Raw genomic sequence first — 26,723 nt, forward strand, 5'->3', positions numbered from 1 at the left:
AGACTCTACTTTCTCATCATGCAGTCTTTCATCTATGACAACCTAACCACCTTCTGATTACTACTCATGCTACAGAGGTAAACATCACAGATGTCTTTAATGATTCCCTACCTTTCTGAGGGTAGTGGTCCAGGTGTAGTCTGGTGGAAGTTAGAGTGAAACTGTTACCTTTCTGAACCTAGACAATACATTTCAGGTGTTACAGCCTCAGTTTGTCTTAGCTTGTTTAGCTTACATTTCATATTGTCTTCTTTAACAGTTCTTTTAAGATTCAAAAATTAATGATTATTTATTGTAAAATATTAAAAATGCAGAATTAAGTGTATAAAGAGAGAGGCCTCAATCCCCAAGACCCCCAGTTCCCTAGAGGTTACAGGTTACTTCAGATACTGTTTGATGTTTTCATCAAGATCTTTCCTAAGGACTTATAAACACTACATATATAAATATGATGCTGGTGCTATTGAGGGCTTTCTGTCCCTTAGATCTTCAGGAAATTCCTTGAAGCCTCGTATTCCTCAGCCAGGGAGGGTCTAAGGCCCTGACTCAAGACTTCTGTTAGAGCTTGGAGTGAATAGGAAGAAGAGTGGGCATTCTTTCTGAGCTCCCTCCCTGGATACTTTGTCTGCTTGAGCTGCCTTCGTTTCTTCCACATCAGCCTGCATAGAACACTCAACTGCTTCACTGTTTTCTCAAAAAATATATTCACACCAGTCATTTTAGGTTCTAGGGAATTCGGATGAGGGCTTAGGGCATTGTGGAGTAGAGATACATTTGAGGACCACAAGCCTTCTAGTCCCTTTTCTCCCCAATCCATCTCTGCTCTCCCTCCCTCTTTTCTTTCAGAATTGTTTCCAGATGTTCTGAACCCTTTACCCCTTGTTATATAGGACTGTTTAACTGTCCCTTTCACTCAAGAAACTTTCTATATCAAATCTATCAAGGTACACAGAAAGAAACAAAGGGCTTTCAATTAACCAGACTCCTTTTTTAGGAGTCAATTTGAATTATCCCCTTGCCTTTTTTCTTTTGTTTCGTATTTCAAAGAATACAAAACAAAATATTTCATAGAATAGAAGATATTTCATGTGGATTTTTTGGATGTATTTTTTTCAAAATTAAGGGAACTACCAGAAAATAGGTTTCTCAGTTCCCAGTGAGCATGATGATCTAAAAAGACGTTCCATCATATCACAGATGTATTTGAAAATTTTCAGCTAAGTGCTTTAAACACTTACTTACATTGCAACAGCACTTATGAATCAAGAACTGTTATAATTCTTGTGTTACCAGTGAGGCTTCATGACATCCCTGTAACTGTCCGTTACTATCTACTCCGTCCCTTCTCAGTTACTGCCAACCTTTTATTCACATTTATGAAGATCACACCATCACCATATGCTGTGTACCATGGCACATTTTTCATCAGTTTTTTTTGTGTTGAGTTTTTCTAAATGAATACTTATAAAAACACTATTCTGTTAGGAAAATTCCATTTTTATAATTTTTTGATGATGTCATAGATAAATAATATTTCTACTATTTTCATGTACTTAATTTTGCTTATATAATATAAATGGGATTACATATTGCATGTCTTCTGTAACTATTTTTTCTTGTTAATTGACTGGTAGGAGATATTTATTCATTTTGGGTACTAATATTTTATTAGCTATATTCATTACAAATATCTTCTCCAAGTCTGTAGCCTGGAGATGATTATATGTCATTTGTATAAATCTACCCTTTTACATTATTTGAGCATAATTTATTTAGACTGCTAATAAACTTCTTGGTTAAGGGCAAGCAGCTCTGCCATCTGTTATCTTTGTTACTTTGGGTATGATATTTAATCTCTCTGACACTGTTTCTTCACATGTAAAACAAGGAAAATATTTCCTACTTTATGTGGTTGTAGTTAAGATCAGAGAAGTAATGTGAGTAAGTTCCTCTAGAGCAGGATTTCTCAACCTCATCACTAACATCATTTGGGTAGATATTTGTTTATTGTGGAGGGCTGTTTTGTGTAATGTAGTATGTTTAACAGTGTCTTTGGCCTCTACATACTAGATACCCAGTCGTGACAGCCAAAAACATATCCATACATTGCCAAATTCTGCACCCCCGTTCTCTGGAGTGGGAGGCACAGTCACACCCAACTGAGAACCGCTGCTCTAGAGAAGAGCCTGGCACATGGTATCAAGTCAGCTACATGAAGCTGGACATGTGCACAGCAAAGTTCTCTGGGATTCTTTTTACATGGATTACATTATAAGTGGCTCTTGCTGCAGTTGTGCCTGGTGGTGGCCATTAAGAAACATTCCAATATTGCTAAGCTTTGGGGTTGGTTCCATTTTTACACTAACACTAGTAACAATAATTTCACAGTATACAATCAATTCCGTAGATCTTTGCATGCTCATGTGAGTATATCTGCTAGAGATATTCCTGGTAATATCTTTGAGGTGAGAGGAAACACAGGACTGTCAGTATTGAAATTTTAATATATTCTGCCAGATCACCTTCCAAAAATGCGACACCAGTTTTACACTCTCACTAACTGTATCTAAGAGTACCCTTTTCCTCATATCCTTATCTATAGTGAATATTAATATTCAAGCATATTTTATGAATTTTTGTTTCCATAATTTGCCTTTCTTTTATAATTACACGCTTATTATCTTTGCCCATTTTTCCATTAATCTTTTAGTCATTAAAAGCTACACCTAGATCCCCAATTACAAACTATTCAGGTATATAGAGAAGCACAGAGATTAATACAGCTAACACCCACATTTCACAAATGTTGATATTTTACCATTTTTGCTAAGGATCTTTATTTTAAAATTTTGCTCATAATGTTGAAGCCCTCATGGTCTTCTCCCATCAACCAATTCCTTTTCTGAGTCTCCAGATGTAACCACTATTCTCAAATTTGTATACACATTTTTATCCATATTTTAATAATTTTATTAAGCAGGTATGCATCCATAAAAACTTATATAGAATTGTTTTGTATTTTAAAAATTTGCGTAACTGGAATCATACTGCACAAATCCCTCCAGGACTTGCTTTTTAAAAATTCCTATTGTATGAGATTTATCCAAGTTGACCCTTGCACTTCTAGTCCACCCTTTAACCTGCAGTATTTGTTTGAGTATAATACAGTTTATTCCTGTTGATGGATGTTCATTTTTCTCCCTTTTAAAAAACTTTTTGAAATTACAAGCAATATAATAATGATCATCCTTTTGTAACTCTCAGGTGTACTTGTGCAAGAGTTTCTCTTTGATAGTTACCTATCAGTAATATTCTGGCTTGTGGGTATATACATCCTCATATTTATTATATATTATCAAACTGTTCTTCATGGTGATTTTAATACTTCATCCTCTTGCCAGCTGTGTATTTTCCTATATCCATACTGACACTTTCTGGTATTGTCAGGCCATTATGTTTTCATCTAATCTTTACTTACATCTCAATAATTGGTAGAAAAAATAAACAGAGAAAAAATTTTTGTAATGAAAGACTGAACAATATCATCAACCTGCTAATTGACCTGCTTCAGAAATTCTTGTATTTAATACACATAGAATAGTCATCAAGATAGGTCATATGCAAAGGAAGATAGAGGGCATTTGTCAGTTTTTTTCTCCTTTTCCTGTAGCACCCTCCTCTTCATTCATCCCTGTCAGCAAATATGATTTAACTACTACATGTGAAACTTGAATGAGATATGCTTTCTAATATTATAATTACTAATAAAGCAGAGTAAAGTTTGAGGTAACCAAGACAGAATAACTTCTTTCTTAGATAACTATATATATTATCTAGTCATTTATTTTAATTCCTAAAGATTTTCAAGATTATTTTCTTCTCTTCAAAGGAATAGTTGGGCACTGTTAAGGTGCAGAGAAAATTTTGAGTCAGGGCTTAAAAAGCAAGATGATCATTTTTCAGTGTATGATGCTATTTACTAAATAAATAGCAGTGCATTTCAACATTAAAATCCAACTCTTACCATTTCAAATTTCTATAAATTAAAAAAGTATAAAAACTTGCCCTGTTATAAATCAATAAAATAATTTCTATTCTATGGCCTTTAAGATCTGCTTTTAAATTTAATAAAATTGTGTTTTATAATATATAATGTATATTTATATGTTTTTAGAATAACATAGGGCAGATCCAGCTTACCATTTTACAGTCTTTTCTTTTAGACTTTTTATCTTGAAGTATAGTTGATGTACAATATTATGTAAGTTACAGGTGTACAATGTAGTGACTCAAAATTTTTAAAGGTTATACTCCATTTATAATTATAATAAAATATTGGCTATAGTCCCCGTATTGTACAATATATCCTTGTAGCTTGTCTTATACATGGTAGTTTGTGTTTCTTAATCTCTTACCCCTACTTTTGCCCTCCTCCCACCTCTTTTCATTGGTAACCACTGGTTTGTTCTTTATATCTTTGAGTCTGCTTCTTTTTTATTATGGTCACTAGTTTGTTGTATTTTTAGATTCCACATATAAGTGATATACGGTATTTGTCTTTCTCTGTCTGACTTATTTCACTGAACACAATGCCCTCCAAGTCCATCCATGTCACTACAAATTGCAAAATTTCATTCTTTTTTTTTTTTTAACTGCTGAGTAGTATTCCATTGTATATATATATACACCTCATCTTCTTTATGCATTCATCTGTTGATGGCCACTTAGGTTGCTTCCATATCTTGGCAATTGTAAATAATGCTGATATGAACATTGGGTTGCATATATCTTTTCAAATTAGTGTTTTCATTTTTCCAGATATATACCCAGGAGTGGAACTGCTGGGTCATATGGTAGTTCTATTTTTAGTTTTTTGAAAAGCCTCCATAATGTTTTGCACAGTGGCTGCACCAATTTACTTTTCCACCAACAGTGTGGACGAGTTCCCTTTTCTCCACATCCTCACCAACATTTGTTATTTTGCACAGTGTCTTAATCTACTTGTAAATGGTAAGATTTCTATTCATGGATCATAATATATACATAATAGATAATATGATTATATATAAAGCTAATTAATATAATTGGATTTTAAAGTTTTATGCTTTTCTTTTTATGTAAATAATAAATACTTTTATACTTTTTCTTGGTACTCTTAGTGAATTAGCATACCATTTTCTGAATGAAATTTTCTCAGTTTGAAATAATTAATATCAGTTTGTTGAAATAATCAATTTCAGTTTGTAAGAATGGTCTGTGTCCTTACTAATTAAGAGTCTTAGTCAGTAAAACATGTGTCTTCAACTCTTTAAAGCAGTTTATTCTGGCACATACTGAATTAGTGAAAACCATCATTGGTATGTATTCTTGTGGATAGTGTTGAATTAAACCTGAAGGGATTCATACCGGTATGTGGATTTGAAGTCTACATATTGGACAAGTTGAAATAATAATGTCACAGACAAATTACAAGACCAAAAGGAAGCATAAGGCAATGTTGTGTGGGTGGTAGGATTTTTAGCCTTTATTTTTTGTAAGAGACCCTACTAATAGTCATAACAAAGGAAATATACCAGACTTTTATGTTGAAATGAAAATCTTAATTATCTAGAGGTAAAGTACTTAGGACTTTGTAAGGTAGAGCATAGGAATAGTTTACTTTCTGTAGGGATTTATAGTTGTGTAAATTGCTTTCACATATATCGTTTCATTTAATGGATAGGAAATGTTATTTGTAAGATAGGAAAGGGTTGCTTTAATTTCATTTTTAATGTTGCCTTTGTCCAGACAAAGCTTTATGCAGCCACTTACATACATTTTGTCTGCCAACCATCAGCCCAGATCCTAAGGCTGAAAAGTGAACCAAATTTGGCACGAGTTTCTTTAAACTGATGAATGATGTTTAAGGAAATTAGTACAAAGTATAGAATATATTTAAAAATGTTAAAAAGCCTCAGTAGTCTGTGAAGGTCAGGCTTTAATGTTACAGCTGAGCCTGTTTAGCTTTATTTCGTGGTTTTGGTTTACTATCCAAGTCAGTAGATAACAATTCTGATGTCATTATCATTTAAGGCCAGCACTTATTGAGTGCCCATATGAAAAGTAAAGTGTGATTTATATACTTAATTAAAACAATTTGTGGCTCTTCTCATTTTGAAGCTTATTATCATATGGAAAAAGAAACATGATATGGCAGAAATGAGAGAAAACAGTGCCTGTTGAAGGAAAGAGTTGCTCTGAAATGCTGTTTTGTGTGCTGTTCCTTGTGTTCGTATCCCTGATTTGGAACATGTTAGTCTATAAGATCCTTTGGGTAACTAAGGTGATCTCATCTCACAGCATGTGGTGGGATGCTCCATGAAGTCGTGGTGAAGAAGCCCATGTTGTTCAATATCCAATGGCCCGTGGCAGCTTCAGTTTTGAGACAAAACTACAGAGCACCTAACCTTTCATTTTTTAATTCAGTGATATCAGATCTTCCATTCTGATCAGGGCCATTGGCTTTTAGTTTTCTGGGTGGATGAATAATTCAGTTATAATTGCCTGAGATGGCTTATTTTTATATTTTGTAGGAAGCATGTTTTGAGTTAGGCAAATGCTTTGGAAGTGTCCACCTTTTGTAATTAGGGCTTTGGCACTGTTCTTTAGAATAGTACATACTGTTTGTTTTGTACGTTATAGTTGATGAGAACATTTTACAGATTAAACTGTCAATTTTCAGTAGCCATGATCAACATATCTTAGTATTCCCACACTACCAATGGGGAAAACAAGGACCACTGAGGTTATATTACTTGCTTAAGCTCACACAGGTCCCACGTGATGGAGCAGATGTTGAGTTTGGTCTTCCAGTGCCATGTCCTTTGCCTTTTCCTTTATGCTTGAGGTTTCTTGTGGATAGGTTGAATTGTATGAAATTGTCAATATGAATATTTGACCTTCAATAAAAAGCAATTTCATATACAACAACCAAACACCCCCCGCTCCCTTGCCAAAAAAACCCCTCCATTTAGGAAAAGCTCATTTTACATGCAGCTAAAACTAAATAGTTTTTTTTTTTTTTTAAGAGTTCAGTAGTCAGTTTGAGGGGAAAACCAAAAAAACTTAGTCATTAATGTTTGAAAATGAAATGCCAGAGGAAACAAGCTTACTTTTGGAGTACTCTTGGCTCCTTTAAATTAAGAGTGTGGACTCAGGAGCCAAAGTGTGTGGTTTTGAATCCATGCTCCCCTGTACTCCCTGCTAGCTGTGTTACCTTAGACAGTGTACTTAACCTCAGAGTGCTTCGATATCTTCATCTTTTAAGTTACTTATGATGTATTTGTGTCTGTCATCCTTGTAAGGAGTATAAATGTGTTTGTTAAATAAAATGGAGATGGTAAACAGAGATAGAAAATGTTTTGGTCAATTCAGTAAATAATTTTCTAGATCTTTCAAAATGCTACCTATTTTGAAATTAATTAAGTGAATGCAGAATGTTAAATTAGGTTAAAATAAGTAATAGTGTACCCATGTGCAGTGTCTACATTAATTTGTTTAAATAGGTTTGAGAGAAAATGTATAAAACTAATTACCCCTTGCATTCCAGGAAATGTCTGTTGGTTGATTGAGCAGTTAAATAAAATTTTCTCACCAACATTCTTTCCCTAAAATTTCTTTCAAATTTTTAGTGCAAAAATGCCATCCAGGAACTGATCTCCAAAAGGACTCTAGCACTTCCCCATTCAAGTACAGATAAGTGACATAGTGACTTCCCATGGCCAAGTGATCAAAGTAACTATAAAATGCACACCCACAGAGATGATGATTTGCTTGCTTTCTTATAGGCTTCAATTTCCCACGTGGCCTTCAAAAATTTCAGAAGACTGTGTAGGAAATAGGAATGAGAAGAGAACATGCATTCGTATGTTCACAGTCTAAGGAGTGGGCTAAGTGCTTTTACAAGGGGAGAATAAATTCATAATATTTTATGAAAGGCAAATGAAACACTCAAATTAATATGTTGACTCTACCAAATCAACCAAAACCTTAATTAACATAATTAATTTCAAGCATATGAATGATAAATGCTGGCCAAATGGAAATGAAGTCTCGGTAGGTAGTGAGATAAGAGAACCTCCAATTTTTCAAATAAATCCATGTATTCTAGTGCTGATGTGTCATTTCAGGTTAGAAATAGTGAATTTGCAGAGTAAATACTAAATAGCTATTACTTATCTTTAAAAAATGTATATTTTATAACCATCTTATTCTTATAGATTGATCCATACTGAGGTCATTTAGGTTGTTTTCTTCTTTTTTTTTTAATGGTGAGAAACAATTTGCATTCCCAGTCTTGTACTTGCCCTTTCACTTATGCATGCGTGCAAGTATTTTCTTTTTTGTGAAACTGCTGAGGCATTAAGTATGCACATTTTCATTTAAGAGATAGTATAAAATTGCTCTCCAAAGGATTTATACCAATTTAAACTGTCAAATAGCATTCTGTTATTGTTTCCATTTTAATTTCCTTTGTTATTGGGCAGGTTGATCATCTTTTTATGTCATTGGTCACTAGGGTTTCTTCTACTAAGGATTTCCTGTCATGTAATTTGGGAATTCTACTGGATTACCTGTCTATCTCAGAATTATGTGTTAGTAAAGAAAATTCCTTTGTTATATATGTTGCAAGTATTTTCTTCCAGTCTGCCAGGTTTATTTATGTTTTGTCATACAACGTTTCTACTTTTTAATGTGGTCAAATTTGATAATATTGTCCAATATGATTGCTGCATTTTGGTGCTTCTTTAAGAAGTCCTCTTCTTCTCCAAAGACTTCTCCAAAGTCTCCAAGTACAGAGCTGAATTTGAATAAAAAGCAAGTTGTAGAAGGACACATAAATTATGTTGCTCTTTATGTTAAAAAGAACTCACTGTACTATGTATTTTCTGGTGGGTGTCTACATGTGTATGTATAAAGATATAAAAAGATCTAGAAGGAATTAGATCAAATTGATAATAGTGAATATTTTTGGAGATAAGTGAAGGAGTCTGTGATTGAGGATGATGATCAAAGAGATCTTTAAACTTATTTATAATTTTGAAAACCATTTTGTTGGAGACCTTGTGTATTGCTTGTGTAATTAAAGGTCACTGTATGTGTGTACATATATATATTTAATACATATATATTAAATTAAATATATTAATATTATATTATTTATTTATTATTTAATTATATTATATTAAATATATTAATATATTATATTGAATACATATATATTTATTATGAGAATAGTGTAATCATAAATTTTTTTTAAAAATAGAGATATGTTCATATTTCCACTACTTATAAACAGTTATAATTTTAGTATACTGTTTTTATTACCAGTTTGTTTCCATATGATTTTTTGAGTTGTTTTAAAAGTTCAAATTAAAGTGTATGTACATCTTTAAAGAAACAACATATTACATGCATTTTACAGTATTGCCACATAGACTTCAGTGAAGTCAAATTTACAGAGGCGATAACATGTGTTTTCACTGAATATAGCGTAATTTAGCTTATTATTTCCTTAATGGTGGACTCCAAATGGCTTCCATTTATTTTACAAATTTGAATCGTGAATATTATCCTATGTGGTTGCTACTTTGTGATACTTCTTTCAGAAGATTTTCCCTACTCCAAAGTTATAATCGTATCTCTCACATATGTTTTTCTTTAATACTTTTATATGGTTGATTTTAATAAAGCCAAGCCAGAAGTTCTTATTTTGAGTGTATCCAAAGAATAAATTACCAGAACTGCAATTGCTGAGTCCAAAGCTATAAGTAACATGGTTCTACAAGGATTTCCCAGAGGGAACTAAGCTATGAGGCCACTAGCAAATTCTGATCGCACCAGGCTGACTATTTTAGCCAATATGAAGTATAATTTTATATGCTTATTTGTAAAACTACTATTTGAAACAGTGAAATTGTCCCTGATTGTGGCAATTTACATTCCTTTAATTACTAGCCAGGATGACCACTGTTCTATGCCTGTTTCTCTATTTGTTTTCTTTTTTAAAAAAATAAAATTATTTGTTTATTTTTATTTTTAGCTGCGTTGGGTCTTCGTTGCTGTGCACGGGCTTTCTCTAGTTGCAGCAGGCGGGAACTACTCTTCATTGTGGCGTGCGGGCTTCTCATTGTGGTGGTTTCTCTTGTTGTGGAGCACGGGCTGTAGGTGCGTGAGCTTCAGTAGTTGTGGCACACAGGCTCAGTAGTTGTGGTGCGTGGGCTCTAGAGCGCAGGCTCAGTAGTTGTGGTGCACGGGTTTAGTTGCTCCCTGGCATGTGGGATCTTCCCGGACCAGGGTTCGAACCTGTGTCCCCTGCATTGGCACGTGGATTCTTAACCACTGCACCACCAGGGAAGCCCTGTTTTCTTCCTTTGTGAATTGTACAGATCATTTGCTCATTTGGCTGTTAGGGTCTTAGCCATTGTCATTTACAGAATTGACGTGATCATATTTATTATATTTATTATAAATGTTTTCTCAATTCATTTTGCATTTTTAGTTTAAGTTCAGCGAAAGATCTCCTTTCAGAGTTTTGAATAACCTTTTTTTTCTTTTAAGTAAGATGCTTTGTAGTTATCTTTTAAAAGTGACTCTTTAATCATTTGGGATGAGAGTATTTAGGTAGATTTCTAGCTATTTAAATGAAGGTATCTTAAGAGTACTAATATCAACCGGGAAAGAGGTTTCTAGGAAGCATCATGCTTCTGTATTTGACTCTGCCTATACAATAATTTTAATCAGTCTCTTAGATAACAGCATTAATATGATTCTCATTCAATTTGGAAATGCTAAGAATCTATAAGCATTTGCTAATTTGTTGGATCATGGAGTTAAAATCCCAGAGTATTTTTAATAGCTTGGCTGCATATGACAATATAAAACTTACAAGAATAAACAAGTTCTACCATTAGTTTAAATAAAAGTTTAGATGGAATAAAATGGCATAACTCTTACACTTTATTAGAACCAAGATAGATGACAGAGTGAAAATTACCATGTATTATCTATTTCACAAGAATTACACCCCAGTTACTTCTCTGTCTGTTCATGGTGGAGTGCTCTCAAATATTTTATTTTTCCTCATTTCAGTTTCCTTTCACTCTGCAGGGATTCCATTCATCAGTGTTAAAGTTGCAAAATCCATAAGTATGTGTGATGAATTTTGAGATTGGACAGTTTTCCCATTAATGCTAAATTTATATTGCATTTAGCATTAATGAAATAAGGAATTGAATGGTAGTTGTATCTAAATTTTTATTCAAATTATAAACAAGTAAGTATCTATATTTCAGAATAGTTAACTGCAAAGGACAAAGGATACGGAGCTGATAGGAATATTTACTTAGGCCTACTGATTTTCAGTCTTCATCTTCTCTATCAGCAGCATTGGAGAGAGCTAACCGTGCCCTTCCTCCTTCTTAATATGTATTTTTATCACTTGCCTTCCAGAATCCACATGCACCCTCTCAGGCTGCTTCATTCAGTCTTCCTATTATCTGCACCTTCTTTACACTGGTGTGCCCTAGGGCTCAGTCATGGGCCTTTTTTTAGTCTTCTCTATATATACTTATGTGTCGATCTTATCCATTCTCATGGTTTAAATGCCAACTATATGTCAGTGACTCCAAAATAAGTAACTCTAGTTCAAACCTCTCTGCTGAGCTCCCAGTTTGTATGTCTAGCTACCTATTTGACATTTCAAGATGAGGTCTAATAGATAATATCAAACTCGGCATGTTCCAAACTGTTGGTTCTCCCCCCGCCCAACCCCCCCATTCTGCTCTCCCCACATTATTCTTTGTCTTATTTATGGTCAACTGTGTATTTCCATTTGGCAAAGGTCAAAATAATATTGTGGTCCTGAATTCCTCTCTTTCTTTCAAAATGCACATTCAAACACCGTATGATCTCTTTGCTCTATCTTCAAAATTTATCCTGAATCTGATGAAACTCCATTGCCATTAATACTACCCTAGCTCAAGCCACCAATCACTTCTTCTTTTTTAATGCAGTTTATTTTAATTGAAGTTTAGTTGATTTACAATATTGTGTTAGTTTCTAATATACAGCTCAGTGATTCAGATTTTGTAATTTAAAAAAATTTTTTATTGGAGTATAGTTGATTTACAATGTTGTGTTAGTTTCAGGTGTACAGCAAAGTTAATCAGTTATACATATATCCACTCTTTTTTTTTTTAAAGGAATTTTGTTTTAGTTTTGGTTTTAAAATTTATTTATTTTTTTTGTCTGCACTGGGTCTTCATTGCTGAGCTCAGGCTTTTTCTAGTTGCAGCAAGCAGGGGCTACTCTTTGTTGCAGTGCGCAGGCTTCTCATTGCAGCGACTTCCCTTGTTGTGGAGCATGGGCTCTAGGCACGCGGGCTTCAGTAGTTGTGGCACATGGGACAGTAGTTCTGGCTCGTGGGCTCTAGAGTGCAGGCTCAGTAGTTGTGGTGCACAGGCTCAGTAGTTGTGGTGCATGGGCTTAGTTGCTCTGCGGCATGTGGCATCTTCCCAGACCAGGTCTTGTACCCATGTCCCCTGCACTGGCAGGTGGATTCTTAACCACTGCACCACCAGGGAATCCCCTCCACTCTTTTTTTTTTAGATTCTTTTCCCATATAGGCCATTACAGAGTATTGAGTAGAGTTCTCCGTGCTATACAGCAAGTTCTTATTAGTTATCTATTTTATATATAGTAGTGTGTAAATGTCAGTCCCAATCTCCCAATTTATCGCCCCCGCACCCCCTTATCCCCTGTAACTATGAGTTTGTCTTCTATATCCGTGACTCCACTTCCGTTTTGTAAATGAGTTCATTTGTCCCCTTTATTTTTTTTTAGATTTCACATGTAAGTGATATCATATGATATTTATCTTTCTGTCTGACTTACTTCACTCAGTATGACAGTCTCCCCCTCTGTAATCTATCCTCAATTCAACCACTGGAGTGAACCCTTTTAAATAGGTACAAGTATGTTCACTGCTATACTTGTAATAGTGAGTCAATATGTAGTGAAAGTTTAAAACATGAGTACAAAAGATAGGCATGTCTTCAGTGTAGTAGTTACCTCTGAGCAGTAAGAAAAAGGGATTTGTTTTGGGAAGGTGTGCAGGTCTACTTCAACTGAATCAATGAATTGTTAGGTTTTTAAAAAGTAATCTACAGCAAATAAATGTTAACATCTCTTAAATAATAGGAGTGGATTACTGGGCACTCTATATCCCATATATATCTACAAATTTGAAATATTTCCTAATAAAGAATGATAAAAAGTAATAAATGGAAACACTTTCCAGTTATTATCCTATACCAGTCTGTACCAAGCTTTTAATGTTACTTTTCTTGCAGTCTCTTTTTTCAACTCATCCTCTTTTCTAAGGACATTTTTCATTTAATATTCACTTCCATATTTTAAAATAAAAGAAAATCAAACCTAAGAGTGACATGTATAAACTAGAGAATATCCAAGTAAAATGAAAAGGATGAAGAAGGGTAGGGAACCTATTTCAAATCAGGACTGGTTAGAGAAACTGGACACATACAGAGAGGCCATGAGAGTATTTGTTATATGAATGTGAAAAGGGGCTTAGGATGCAGAATCAGAACTCCTGGTTTAAAGTAGTTTTGAAGAAAGCCTTTTAGACCTTTTTTATTAATCTTTCTGAGAGTTACCTCTGTCCAGTTAGAGGCCTACATTGCTTCAGAGTGGTGATTTTTCTATTCCTGATTGAAATGCATAAACAGAATATTAAATATTTATCAGGGATGTTGACAAATGCATTTCTTCTCTGGGTGGAATTTGGAACAAACTGACCCCTAATTTCTTGTTTGGATATGCTTTTATTTATAATGTGATGCTCAGACATAATATTCCTGATGTGGTCAGGTATGTTCAGAACACAGTGGGTTTCCTGGTTTATACCAGATTATTTTGGCTCTTCAGGTGTATGACCTCCGAAAGTAACCTCTAATAAATCAGCCTGATAGTACATGAGCTTCTTGAGCCTCTGTACTCACTGATGGGACATGTATGAAAGAGACAGTAAAGAAAAAAAGCAAAAATGTGTTCTTTCTGCTCTCCCTAATCAGACGTTTGCATTTGAGGATCTTGTAGTTAAGAAACAGGCCATGTGAGAAAGAACTTTGCTGGTCCAAGATTTATTGCTCCCTTTAAGGGAAAAAACCACCAAGGTAATTTCTTGGATATTACTTAATACCATCAAAATAGGGCTAGGGGAAACTCTTTGAATTATCCAAGGGTCCTACGTGGGGGAAAACCCCCATGTTTTGCTGATGGGGTTGCAGATGAGAAAGAGGACTTAACATCTACAGTAAGCAAACTCCTTAATTATTAAAAAAGTTACTTAAGCTTGTCTGTTTTAAAATTACCATTTTGTGCCCTGCTGTGTTTCCAGCATCTAGCACAAGAGCTGACACATAGTGTGTAAATATTGTTGAACTTATGAATTATTGTATTTATTTGACCTTTCTTGAATCTGGAAAATAAGTTGCAGCACATTTTCCATGTCTTTGAGTACCAGTGCTGTGGTCCTTGAGTAGTTTGCTCCGCTAATCTTGTTTCCATGGTGAAGTGAATTCGTATCTACTCTCTAGGGGTATGTAGGAGGTTGGCAACATCTTAATTGTGAGGTCACCAGTAAGACCTGGCAGTGATGAGTACTTCCCCAAATCACAGCTGTGCAGCTTTCTCAGTGGTCTCATTCAGTTCCACTTAAAGCACATAACTGGGCTGGAATTGCATGAGATAAGTGCTGTGAGTGCTCATCACCATGGTGAGGGCCTCTGAACAGCTGCCCAGAGACTAACCCTTTAAGAGCTAGGTGCACAGCCCAGTGTGCACCAACTCATTAAGTGCTAGGGTGGGTGGCAAGTTGGAAGCCACCTGTTACAAAAAAATGACAGGTCAAGCAAAGTTAGTTAATACATTTAAATTCTCTGAAGGACTCAACAAAATGGAACACATAGAATTCTCTCATTTGCAACAAAAGAAACTCACACTGTTATGACTTTTGAGAATCCTGATTGATACAGGCAAGAGAGTGTTCTTTGGCTCAGTTTTCGTTGCTGAATTTAACAGCAGCATGAACACATGTGTTTGATTATCATGTGTAGGACTACTCATTTTTAACTTGGGCACTATGGGTTAGACAGGGTAAGAGCTTCTTCAGAGTGAACCGAATAAGAACTTATTCCTGTTTTTTCTTTAAAGCCATTTCTAGAAAGAGTTAATTCTGATTATGAAAAGTCAGCTGTACAAGCTCCTACTTTTCCTTTAACCTCGCTAGCCCTTCCTCCTCAGTCTCCTTTGCTAATTGCTACTCTCCTCAGTGTTAGGGTCATCAGGTTTAGTCTTAAGCTCTCTTCTGTCCTCTCTATATATTCTCTTTCTGGATAACATTACTCATCACTGTGAATTGAAAAATTATCTTTATGTTGGCAGCTCCCAGATACATGTCTCTAGGTTAAGACTCTCCACAAAGCTCCACACCCCAACTGTCTACTTGATTTCTCTAATTAGAGGTTTCACAGATATATCAAACCTAAGACAGCCCTGTCAGATATTTTGATTATCTGCCCCGACAATCTAAATTTCATCCTAAGTATTTGACAATTTAATCTCAATTACAAACATTTATCTTCCTTTTTTGAGTACCTAAGCCAGAAACTCTGGAGTCATCTTTCATTCTCTGTGTTATTGTCTCTCTGTGTACAAACATCTAAAACATTAACAAACTTGGGTGGTTGCTCTCTGGTTTGTATGAGAAGCCAAAATTAATCTCAAATGTGTTTACTTTTGTCCACATCCTTAGTTCAGCCTCCATGTGTTGCTTTCTTGGTCTACCCATCATGATCTTGCACTTGAACTATTAGTGACTTCAAACTGGTCTCCCTGATTCTACTCTTGTCACCCTATAGTCTGCTTTCCAAAAAAGAATAAGAATGACTTTCTTAAAAATGTATCAAATTACGCCGTACACTGTCAGTTGCTTCCAGTTATACTTCACATACAATCTAAATGTCTTATCATGGTCTTCAGAGCTCTACAAGAGTCATGCCCTGCCAACCCCTCTGTTCTGTTTTTGCTGCAATAATTATTTCTCTGTGACTCCTGCCACCACTTCCATCTCCACATCACTTCTTTAACTGTATTCTGGTTTATCTATAGGTATTTCTCACTGATAGACTTTAAACTGATGCCACCATTATTTATTGCTTTGATCACTGCAGTAGCCTCCCAACAAGTCTTGTGTCCCTCTATTTCAACCTCTTTATTAAATTAAAATGTAGTCTAAGTCATTCATATATATTGTTAGAAAAGTCAATACTTATTGCAAAAATTATAGTGTAAAAAATAAACTTTCTTGCCTTCTCCTTTCCATCTTTGACTTCTGTCCTTTAGGAGCAGTTGCATTTCTTTTAGTACTTACTTTGCTTCTGTATCGCTAAGTAATATGGTTTTATTGTTTATTCTTTGTTTCTCCTTTAAAAAATAAGTTTTACTGTGACATAAACATATGAAACACAAGCATATATTGTCATAAGTAATAATTTTAAATTGTACACTTTTATAAACTCAAAGTTGATACATTGAGTTCCTCCCATCTATCTTTCAGGGTCATAGCCTTGGTATATGGCCTCCTGCACCTAAAATACCACTCTCCTCTCACTTATATTCTGTTTCCTATGGCTGGCTCCTTCTTTAGGTCTTGCCTCTAATGTTATCTCCTTAGATAGGTCTTATTGGGCCACCATCTCTGGTATCCTAACCTGTGCTCTGTTTCTCTCAGATCCTTGTTTGTTTCTTTAATGATACTTTTCCCACTTTATATCATCCTAAGTATACTTGTCTGAATACTTTATTTTTTTCCTGCCTTTCTCCCTAATTTATGAGGTCCATGAAAATGCAGGTTAAATCTGTCTTCATCTTTGAATCCTCAATGCCTTGCCTACTGCAATGTTGTGGGTATTCAGTAGGTACATTTGTAATGAACATTAATAAGCACCAGGAAGATACAGTGGAACATAATAACTTTTGGCTAGACTGATTGATAAACATAAAAGTAGATTTAAAACTGAATTTACTACTTCTCAGCTTGTTTTTCGCTTATTTAAAGATATAAAAAAGTCATTATAACCAATAACAGACTATATTAAAGTGAATGGATATAAGAAAGTATATGAAAATCAATAGCTTTTCTTGACATGAGTAGAAATTGTACTATAAAATGAGAAAATAGATAACCGTTATATGAACCAAAAAATCAATTATTTTGGATAACTAAATGTTAGGAGGGAGCATTCATTTTCCACTTTACCAGTTTTTACCCCTTTCTTTTCACTTCTTTTTTTTTTAACATCATTATTGGAGTATAACTGTTTTACAATGGTGTGTTAGTTTCTGCTTTACAACAAAGTGAATCAGTTATACATATACATATGTTCCCATATCTCTTCCCTCTGCGTCTCCCTCCCTTCCACCCTCCCTATCCCACCCCCCTCTAGGTGGTCACAAAACACAGAGCTGAACTCCCTGTGCTATGCGGCTGCTTCCCACTTGCTATCTATTTTACATTTGGTAGTGTATATATGTCCATGCCACTCTCTCACTTTGTCACAGCTTACCCGTCCCCCTCCCCATATCCTCAAGTCCATGCTCTAGTAGGTCTGTGTTTTATTCCCGTCCTACCACTAATCTCTTCATGACATTTTTTTTTCTTAGATTCCATATATATGTGTTAGCATACGGTATTTGTTTTTCTCCTTCTGACTTACTTCACTCTGTATGACAGACTCCAGGTCCATCCACCTCACTACAAATAACTCAATTTTGTTTCTTTTTATGGCTGAGTAATATTCCATTGTATATATGTGCCACATCTTCTTTGTCCATTCATCTGTTGATGGACACTTAGGTTGCTTCCATGTCCTGGCTATTGTAAATAGAGCTGCAATGCACATTTTCGTACATGACTCTTTTTGATTTATGGTTTTCTCAGGGTATATGACCAGTAGTGGGATTGCTGGGTCGTATGGTAGTTCTATTTGTAGTTTTTTAAGGAACCTCCATACTGTTCTCCATAGTGGCTGTATCAATTTACATTCCCACCAACAGTGCAAGAGGGTTCCCTTTTCTCCACACCCTCTCCAACATTTATTGTTTCTAGATTTTTTGATGATGGCCATTCTGACCGGTGTGAGATGATATCTCATTGTAGTTTTGACTTGTATTTCTCTAATGATTAATGATGTTGAGCATTCTTTCATGTGTTTGTTGGCAATCTGTATATCTTCTTTGGAGAAATGTCTATTTAGTTCTTCTGCCCATTTTTGGATTGGGTTGTTTGTTTTTTTGTTATTGAGCTGTATGCGTTGCTTATAAATTTTGGAGATTAATCCTTTGTCAGTTGCTTCATTTGCAAATATTTTCTCCCATTCTGAGGGTTGTCTTTTGGTCTTGTTTAAGGTATCCTTTGCTGTGCAAAAGCTTTTAAGTTTCATTAGGTCCCATTTGTTTATTTGTGTTTTTATTTCCATTTCTCTAGGAGATGGGTCAAAAAGGATCTTGCTGTGATTTATGTCGTATAGTGTTCTGCCTGTGTTTTCCTCTAAGAGTTTGATAGTGTCTGGCCTTACATGTAGGTCTTTAACTCATTTTGAGTTTATTTTTGTGTATGGTGTTAGGGAGTGTTCTAATTTCATACTTTTGCATGTACCTGTCCAGTTTTCCCAGCACCACTTATTGAAGAGGCTGTCTTTTTTTCCACTGTATATCCTTCCCTCCTTTATCCTTTTCACTTCTTTAACATACAACAGCTTCTATTTATTATCATACTTGTGATGTTTATAATGGAGTTTAAAAGGAACATTTTTGAAATGTTTAAAATCCGTATCTTTGTCAAATGTTGGGGAAAAGTTAGAAGAAGGCAATGGTTCTTAAGAAAACAGGAGAGAAAACGTATTTTTTTTCAATTGTAGAAGTGAAATCTATCCCTGTGTAATTATTATGTAGATAAAATAAGACTCTGTTGAAAGAACATAACACAGAAGGCCATCATGAGGCGTCCTACGGTAAGATCTGTAACCAGTGTCTTAAGAAAAGGTAGATGGGCTAAAAACCAAAGTAGGATTTCATCCGGGTTTATTTCTAAATAACTAATCCCATAGGTTGACACTGCTATGGGTTAATGCCTTGGGCTCCTTTCTGATTATCATTTCCCATATATCACGCTGCTCCAGCTGCTCTAGCTTTGCTTTTCCTTAAATGTCTTGGTTTCTCTCTTTGCCTAGAATGACCTCTCCCACTACATCTTGGCCTGGCCATCTCCCATACCGTAGGTCCCTGCTCAGATGTCACCTCACCCAAAAGGCCATCCCCACATCACTCTCTCACCCCTTCATAGTATTTGGCAGCTGAGTTCATATTATATGTTAATAACTTTTCATTGAGTAAACAGGACTCAAGGATTATCATAATAAAACAAGTAGTTTGCATTTTGTTTGTTCATATTTGTTTTTCTGGTCTTCCTTCTGGTGTTGTTTATTCTCAGGTTTTGAGAAGTCCCCTGGTGAATTTAGTCACAAAAATCTCTGGTAATCAGAATATTTATCTATGATCATTAAAACATCCAAATTCACATAAATTTAAAATTTCTCTCTGACGCACGCTCTTCACATTCAGACTTTCTGAGAACTCATCACCTGCAGTGAGGAATGGGGACACTGAGTCAGGTCCTCATTATTCCCCATCTAGAGCTGTCACCCTCCTGCTCAGCACCCTGGGGTTCCTCTGCATCCCGTAGGGTTGAAGCTCTAAGGGAAGCGAGAAGGAGAAGGGTGCTTAGGTGACCTGTGGGGTCATGAGTGGTGTGGCTGAGCTTTATGACAGGTGCCTACAGTGGACTCTCTCACTCTCATGGGCCACATTTATGGGTTCTTAGGAGACTTTCCTCTTCAGAGCTGCTCCTGAGCCCCTGAGGTCCTTCACTTACTTGTTCGTGGAGGAGAATTAGTTCATCTTCTCTGAATGTTCACTTTCAGCTCCTGCCTTTTTCCTTAGGTAGATGGTGGGATACTTCCAAGCTATATTGTAACCTTGGTTTTTATTGTGACATAGAATACAGACATAAATAAGTGTACAAATCATCAATGTAAGGCTTATTAACAAATGTTGAGGGAGAAATTTTATGTGTAACTTTGACCCAGTTGAACAAATAACACATTGTCTTCCCTCCTGAGGTGTAAGTTGGTGATGGGGCTTTTCAGCCTTGTTCACTGCTATACCCTGAGCTCTGGATGTACAAAGTTCATACTCATAAGCATTTTGTTTAGTAGAGGGTTGCATGAATGAATAGCTAATAAGATTATGATATATTTAGAAGATAAGTTATTATTCAGCAATTAAAAACCAACTTATAAAGATTATTTGATACTATTAAGAAACAAAATCGTTATTAAGCTTTTCTTAAGTGGGAAAATAAAGTAGAATATGAAACTTTAACGTGTATACATGTGTATAGGTATATGCATGTACACATACAGATACATAGACACTTATATATGTTAATAGACTAGAAAGAAATATGTATATACATACACGTATAATTCTATATGATGGGATTTGGGATGACTATTTTCTTTTTTTTAACTATATTTTAAAAATATTCTGCTATTTAAAAGTTCTGATTTTATGATCAGAAAGCAATTTTAAGAAAAAAAAACAGAAGAGAGAATTGAAAGAAAGAAAGAAGGAAAGAAAAACGAAAACCTTGAACTGTTCTCCCAAATCTGCCATGGGGGAGTGATTGGGTTTCCACCATTGAAGGAGGCCTGGAGATGAAACCCTCAGCACACTCAGAAAGCCAGTGTGACTTTGGCAGCTCACAGGCTGATCACATAAAACAGCTCAAGATAAAGTTCAGAGCCTAATGCGGTACTTTTGTCTTCTGCTTTGTGAGGGATGGGGCCTGGCCTTGCTCTTGATATCAAATTTTGGACATCTACCATCTGTGAGGTGTTGTGGTTGATGTCAGATCCTCAGTGCAGAAGTTTTTGAAGATGAGAGTTATTTGGAGCAGCATCCCTGTGGCAGGCCTAGCCTTTTCAGATAGCCTCACAGAGGCAGCATGTGCTCCAAGCCAGGCGGCCTTTGGTTTGAATCCTGTCCTCACCACACACTGATTTGTGACCTTAGGACATAATCTTTTTGAAACTTGCTTTTTTTGCAACTATAAAGCGTGTGACATTAACATAGGTATCCCAAGCTGGCTGTTTGTTTAAATGAAATAAGGTATATATACAGTATCTGGCATACAGGCATGTTATTTTCTTCTATACTTGTTTTCTTATAAATATTTAAAAATAAGTTTGAAAAGGGAAGAGGAAAGGACTATATAGCTTTTTAGCCTGGGTAAGTAAAAAAGGGTCATGCATAGAGATACAGACTTAGAGAGGAGGTGCTAGTGTGGGGGGATGTCTATGCAATGGAAGCAGTGGCCTGGATGTGGGGGGTTTGGGAATCATTTCCGTTGGGGGTTATAAATCCCTTGGGAGGGATAAATGCAGAGAAACGATTGCTGACTGGAGACCTGCTTTGGAGTGAGGAACAGGATCTGTTTAAGGAAATAGAAACAGTTGCTAGAGAACAAGAGACGTAGAGTCATGGAATATTCGTGGAGGAGAAAAGTTGTCAAGGGTCAAATGCCCGAGGGAGGAGAAAAAAGGAAAGGACATGATGGGTGGCCTCAGAACAATTTCCCAGTTCAGTGGGGGAAACTAGAATGTGGGCGGAAATGTAAGGAGAAGGTAGGTAGCAAGCAGATTTATTAAAGTGATGTATTAAAATCAGATATCAATTTGGAAATTGAGAGGCTTAGCTTCTAGCCCTGACATTCCCATGAACTCTCTGTGTGATTTTAGGCAAGACATGCAAGATTTCTAAGCCTTGGTTTTCTTGATTTTAAAACTCCAGATGGCCGGATGATTCTAAGTTTCCTTCTACCATTGTCATTTCATGATTCTTTTTGAAGCCCCTTTGGCAGGGAAAGTAAATGGAATGATGTTAACAGTGTGGTCACATGAAAAGTTTTCCTAAAGATAAAACTTGGACACACTGGGAAATCAACACTGGAAATGCCAGAGGAAGAAATCAAATTGTAATTTTCCCCCAGATGGAGTCACAGGTAGAATGTTGTTCAGAGCAGCAAATGGATACATTTTCTTTTATCTCAAAAGGGAAGAATACATTGAGTTAAAACAGCATTGCCTGAGCACCTGCTGTATACCAGTCCTTGCTCATTGAGGCCTGATGACAAGGACTACACCCCAAGCATTCCCTGAAATAGCTCATGGTCTAATCAGAGGGTCCTGTAAGCAACATTTACAGGGGGCCTAATAGTGAAAGAACAGAAAAGGTACATAAGTGGATAGAGCAGGCGGTGGTTACTTTGGAGAGAGGATAGGGTTGGCTTGATTTTGAAGAAATAACTCTCCATACCAACAGTGACTTTCTGGAAAGAGAAAACAGCATGTGCAGCGTACCAAGATGTGACCGTGCAACTAAAAGTTATTCTGAAATTGTTAAAATATAAAGTTTGTTCACACAATAAAATTTGTCTGTGGTGGTTAAATGTGAAGTTTAAATGGAGAAGTAGGCAAGAGTTTATCATGATCTTATAATTTATATATCTTTATTTGGAGTTGATCCTCATGGTGTAAAGCGGAAACCTTGAAAAGATCAAGTCAGGAGAGTATTTTAATGTGATATGGTTAATAGGATAGATACGGCGTCAGAAGTGTGTTTTCCTGCAGATTTATGTGTACGTATAGAATATACAAAGGCACGAAAAGCCACTCCCATTTACAGGAATATTGATAATGATGTTTTATTTGAATAAAGCATAAAATAAATTTATACTATTATAATTTATGTCAATCCCTGTATTATGCTTACATTTTAAACTATATACTTAATGAGATGTGTACTATAGCATTACCATACAAGAGAATTTTTTCAAAAATAGTCAAACTTAACATGTGTGAAGTACACATCATGTAGAGTATGAGACATTTGTATAAAATATTTTTACAAGCAGTATACTGATGCCAGATCCTTTCAGCAACTTCTGTTACTGCTTTTTAGAAATCAAACGCTTATGCTTCTATCTCAGAGATTCTCTCCTATACTTTATAGTCGGACAATGGGCTAAAAATCTTCAGACCCTCAGGACATTGATTTTCCTTTTCCTGTCAAGAACTTTGTCATTTAATGTTTTCAATTATATTGGTTCATCTTATTTTTTGTCTACATTTTCCTATTTCTCTACTCAAGCCAGGCATCTTCTTAAACTATTTCCTAGATTCCACGTCCTCTTTGCCCTTTACCCTCTCATAAGGAGCAACTTATCCCTAGTTTTATCCAAATTCTGTTATCCCTCCAGTCTTCTTACAGCCTGAAATTATAATGATCTACCACACACTAATGGTATTTACTTCTTGTGATATGCTATATATTTTTAAAAATAGGATATTATTAAAGACCCTCACCATATGCAGTTTGAGCCTCAGATATATACCTTCAGCTAGTCCACGCAAAGTTTACCTAGAAAACTGAGGTTCTGGAAAATAAAGAAAATTTCCAGAAAGGAACATAGAAGAATGAAAAGAAAACGAGGTAGTAGCTATAGTAGTGCTTCAGTTCCTTAAGTGAATAGGAAGTGAGGCAGGGGAACTGAAGTAGTTAACCTGGTAGGAATGGAAGCAAGACTGGAGAGTGCCAGGTTGCTTTCTAATTTTTTTAGTCATTTTAAATTTATGCTTTTGACATATGCATTAGGACTTTAGACTGTGTGCATCTCTTTAGTAGACATAGTTAATTTGAATTTGAACAAATGAAACGTTTGTATTTGGTGAATTGAAGCAACAGTATATAAAAATCTATGCTCATTGGCCAAATCAAATTTCATATGGTAATTAGAAGTTGGTGGCAGTGTCAGCACACCTTCATGGAGATCAGTGTTAATGGTTGTTTTAAAAAGCACAGGGGCATCTAAATAGAGAAAGTAAAATATCAGAACCAGTAAGACAAGAAATGGCTGGTAACGTATTTTCACATAAGCAGTGGTAGATTTGCAAAATACTGAAATGTTTGCTAAATTGTCAAATCAGAGAATAAGATTCAGCGACGATAGAACAGATGCCATTGTATGAGAAAATGTACATGACGATTGGAACAAGGCAGAGAACAACTTTTAATTTCATTTCCAAATGTTTGCATGAAATACCTCAAAATTGTTAAAATCATTTTGAAAAATCTAAAAAGGTCAACCTGGGAGAAAATTCTTATGTAGTTTGCATTTATTTTAGAGACTGTATTGTGCCATGTCAATACACAATTAATTTTCTTCCCTTCTAAAACTGAAAGGACAATATTTGCACTAAAGTGCATGCTGCCTAATTGTGGATTGTCAAACACAGGAGGACTTTTTTTTTTTTTTTTTTTGCGTTACGCAGGCCTCTCACTGTTGTGGCCTCTCCCATTGCGGAGCACAGGCTCCGGACGCGGAGGCTCAGCGGCCATGGCTCACAGGCCCAGCCGCTCCGCGGCATGTGGGATCTTCCCGAACCGGGGCACGAACCCGTGTCCCCTGCATTGGCGGGCGGACTCTCAACCACTGCGCCACCAGGGAAGCCCACATGAGGACTTTTAAAGAGAGGTTGATGTGAATTTGTGTTCTTCCATGGCTTGTAAATTCATAGCACAGATAAAACAATCCATTTTGTTAGTGGAATAGGTGAGCCCTTTGTGGGAACACAGAAAACTTCATAATTTCCTGCAATTCTTCTTGAAAGATACCAACCCAAGCTAGAGCTCTTCCTCTGCTGTTAGATAGTATTCTGGTCTCAGATAGAAAACCCTTCCCTGTAGAGAACCTGAACACTTGATGCTAAATATGCCCTAGAGTGAAATGAGTCTGGAGCTCTGTGGTCAGACAGTAAATATGTATTGAATGAATGAGTCATCATTTATAATCATTCCAACATTTTTTTCTTTTTAAAAGTGACCTTGTTTTTTAAAATGTGTATAGATAAGATCCTAATACCACAGAGAATGCTGTGTTATGAAGAGGTTTCCAAATTTTAACTAAAAAAAAAGACCACATTTATTTGAGACAGTATTTAATATGCTAGTGTGGGGATACAAAGACTAATAAATTTTAATTCTTTGCACTCTCTGAGCTCTTCAGTACAATCTCAGATGTTTGGCTGCTTATATTTATTATGATTATCTTTATTAATAAAATAAAAATTATAATGAACATTTATTGAGTGGGTTACTCAGTATCAGATTCTGTGACAGGGGCATTACATGTGCTTAAAAAATGCTTTTAAAAAATATTGCAAACAACACTATGAAGCTGTTGTATAAAGATGCTGTAACCTTCTCATAGTTATAGTAGTAGGTTATGAACCGAAATAATCTTAATTCCAGAATCTGTCCTTGAGGTCATTAAATTTTATATGATAGTATGCAATTAAATTTTATAGGGTTTATTGGTATAAATCTTAACATGCTTATAACCTGTTGAAAGAATATATCAGATTGCAAGTTTATGATTCAGGGAAACTGAGCATCATAACAATTATTATCTTAGTCATCAGTCACACTGTCAGTTTTATTAGTGGCTTTGAATACTCACTGAACCTCTGAATCACATTTACATATAAGACAAGAGAAAGACAGTTCTGTATTTTCAAAATCTGGATCAATGATAATATGACACTGCTTATCAATCCATGTGTAGATGTACTACAACTTTAATAATTATTACTTAAATTTTAAAATATTTGATACTCTTTTATTCCCGTCAAATTAGGCTCCAGGGAAAATTTTTTGTGTTTCATGTAACTACTTTAAAATTCAATCTGATTTCATATTTGAGAGAATGAAAACATGTATGGAAAATAAAAGAACTCATTGAAAGTCATTAAAATTACACAAAAATGGCCCAAATATATACTTGCCTGATATTTTGAAAGAGTCATTAGCGTAAATCATTTTTTTGCATTATCCCCACCCACAAATGATGTTTGTGTGCGTGCATGTGTGCAAGTGTGTGTGTGAACAAGAGAGGGAGAGGGAGAAACTGGGAAAGAGACAGGAAAAGGCAGGAAGAGAGAGAGGGGAAAGGGACAAGTCTAGGTGGTGGAGCTGCCATCCTAGTACTTGAGAATTTTATTAGTGATATAAAAACTTCAATAAAATGAAGTTGATGAGGATTTTTAGATTTATTCTTTAGTTATCTTATAATGAAGATAGAAGATACCTGAAGAATAGGTATCTTATATCTTTATTCTGATATAAAAAATAAAATGTACAGAATAAAATCAGCATATTGGCAATCACCTGGTCTTTCCATATAGAAGATGCAATACACTTTAGTAATTAAAACAAAACAAAAAGACCTCTTCTTTTAAGGAAAAGTTTTTTTTAGCCTATATTTAAAAAATATATTCAGTTTGGAACAATTACTGTATCTGAAGAAATAATTATATTACTATGCTAATTATATGTGAATCAAATTAAAATGAACTGTATATGATTTTTATAAAGTTAATGCAAAACAGTATTTGATAACTTTCTTATTAGCATATTAGGTATGA

The 26,723-nt window shown here is 35.4% G+C and overlaps 1 protein-coding gene across 1 annotated transcript in view; it reads left to right on the forward strand.

The window, feature by feature from the left end:
- Positions 1–26,723, forward strand: part of ADAMTS19 (ADAM metallopeptidase with thrombospondin type 1 motif 19) — a 274,741-nt gene that overhangs the window by 21,553 nt on the left and 226,465 nt on the right. The window lies entirely within an intron of this gene.

The sequence above is a fragment of the Kogia breviceps genome, chromosome 4 (assembly GCF_026419965.1).
Source record: "Kogia breviceps isolate mKogBre1 chromosome 4, mKogBre1 haplotype 1, whole genome shotgun sequence".
NCBI classification, from domain to species: domain Eukaryota; kingdom Metazoa; phylum Chordata; class Mammalia; order Artiodactyla; family Physeteridae; genus Kogia; species Kogia breviceps.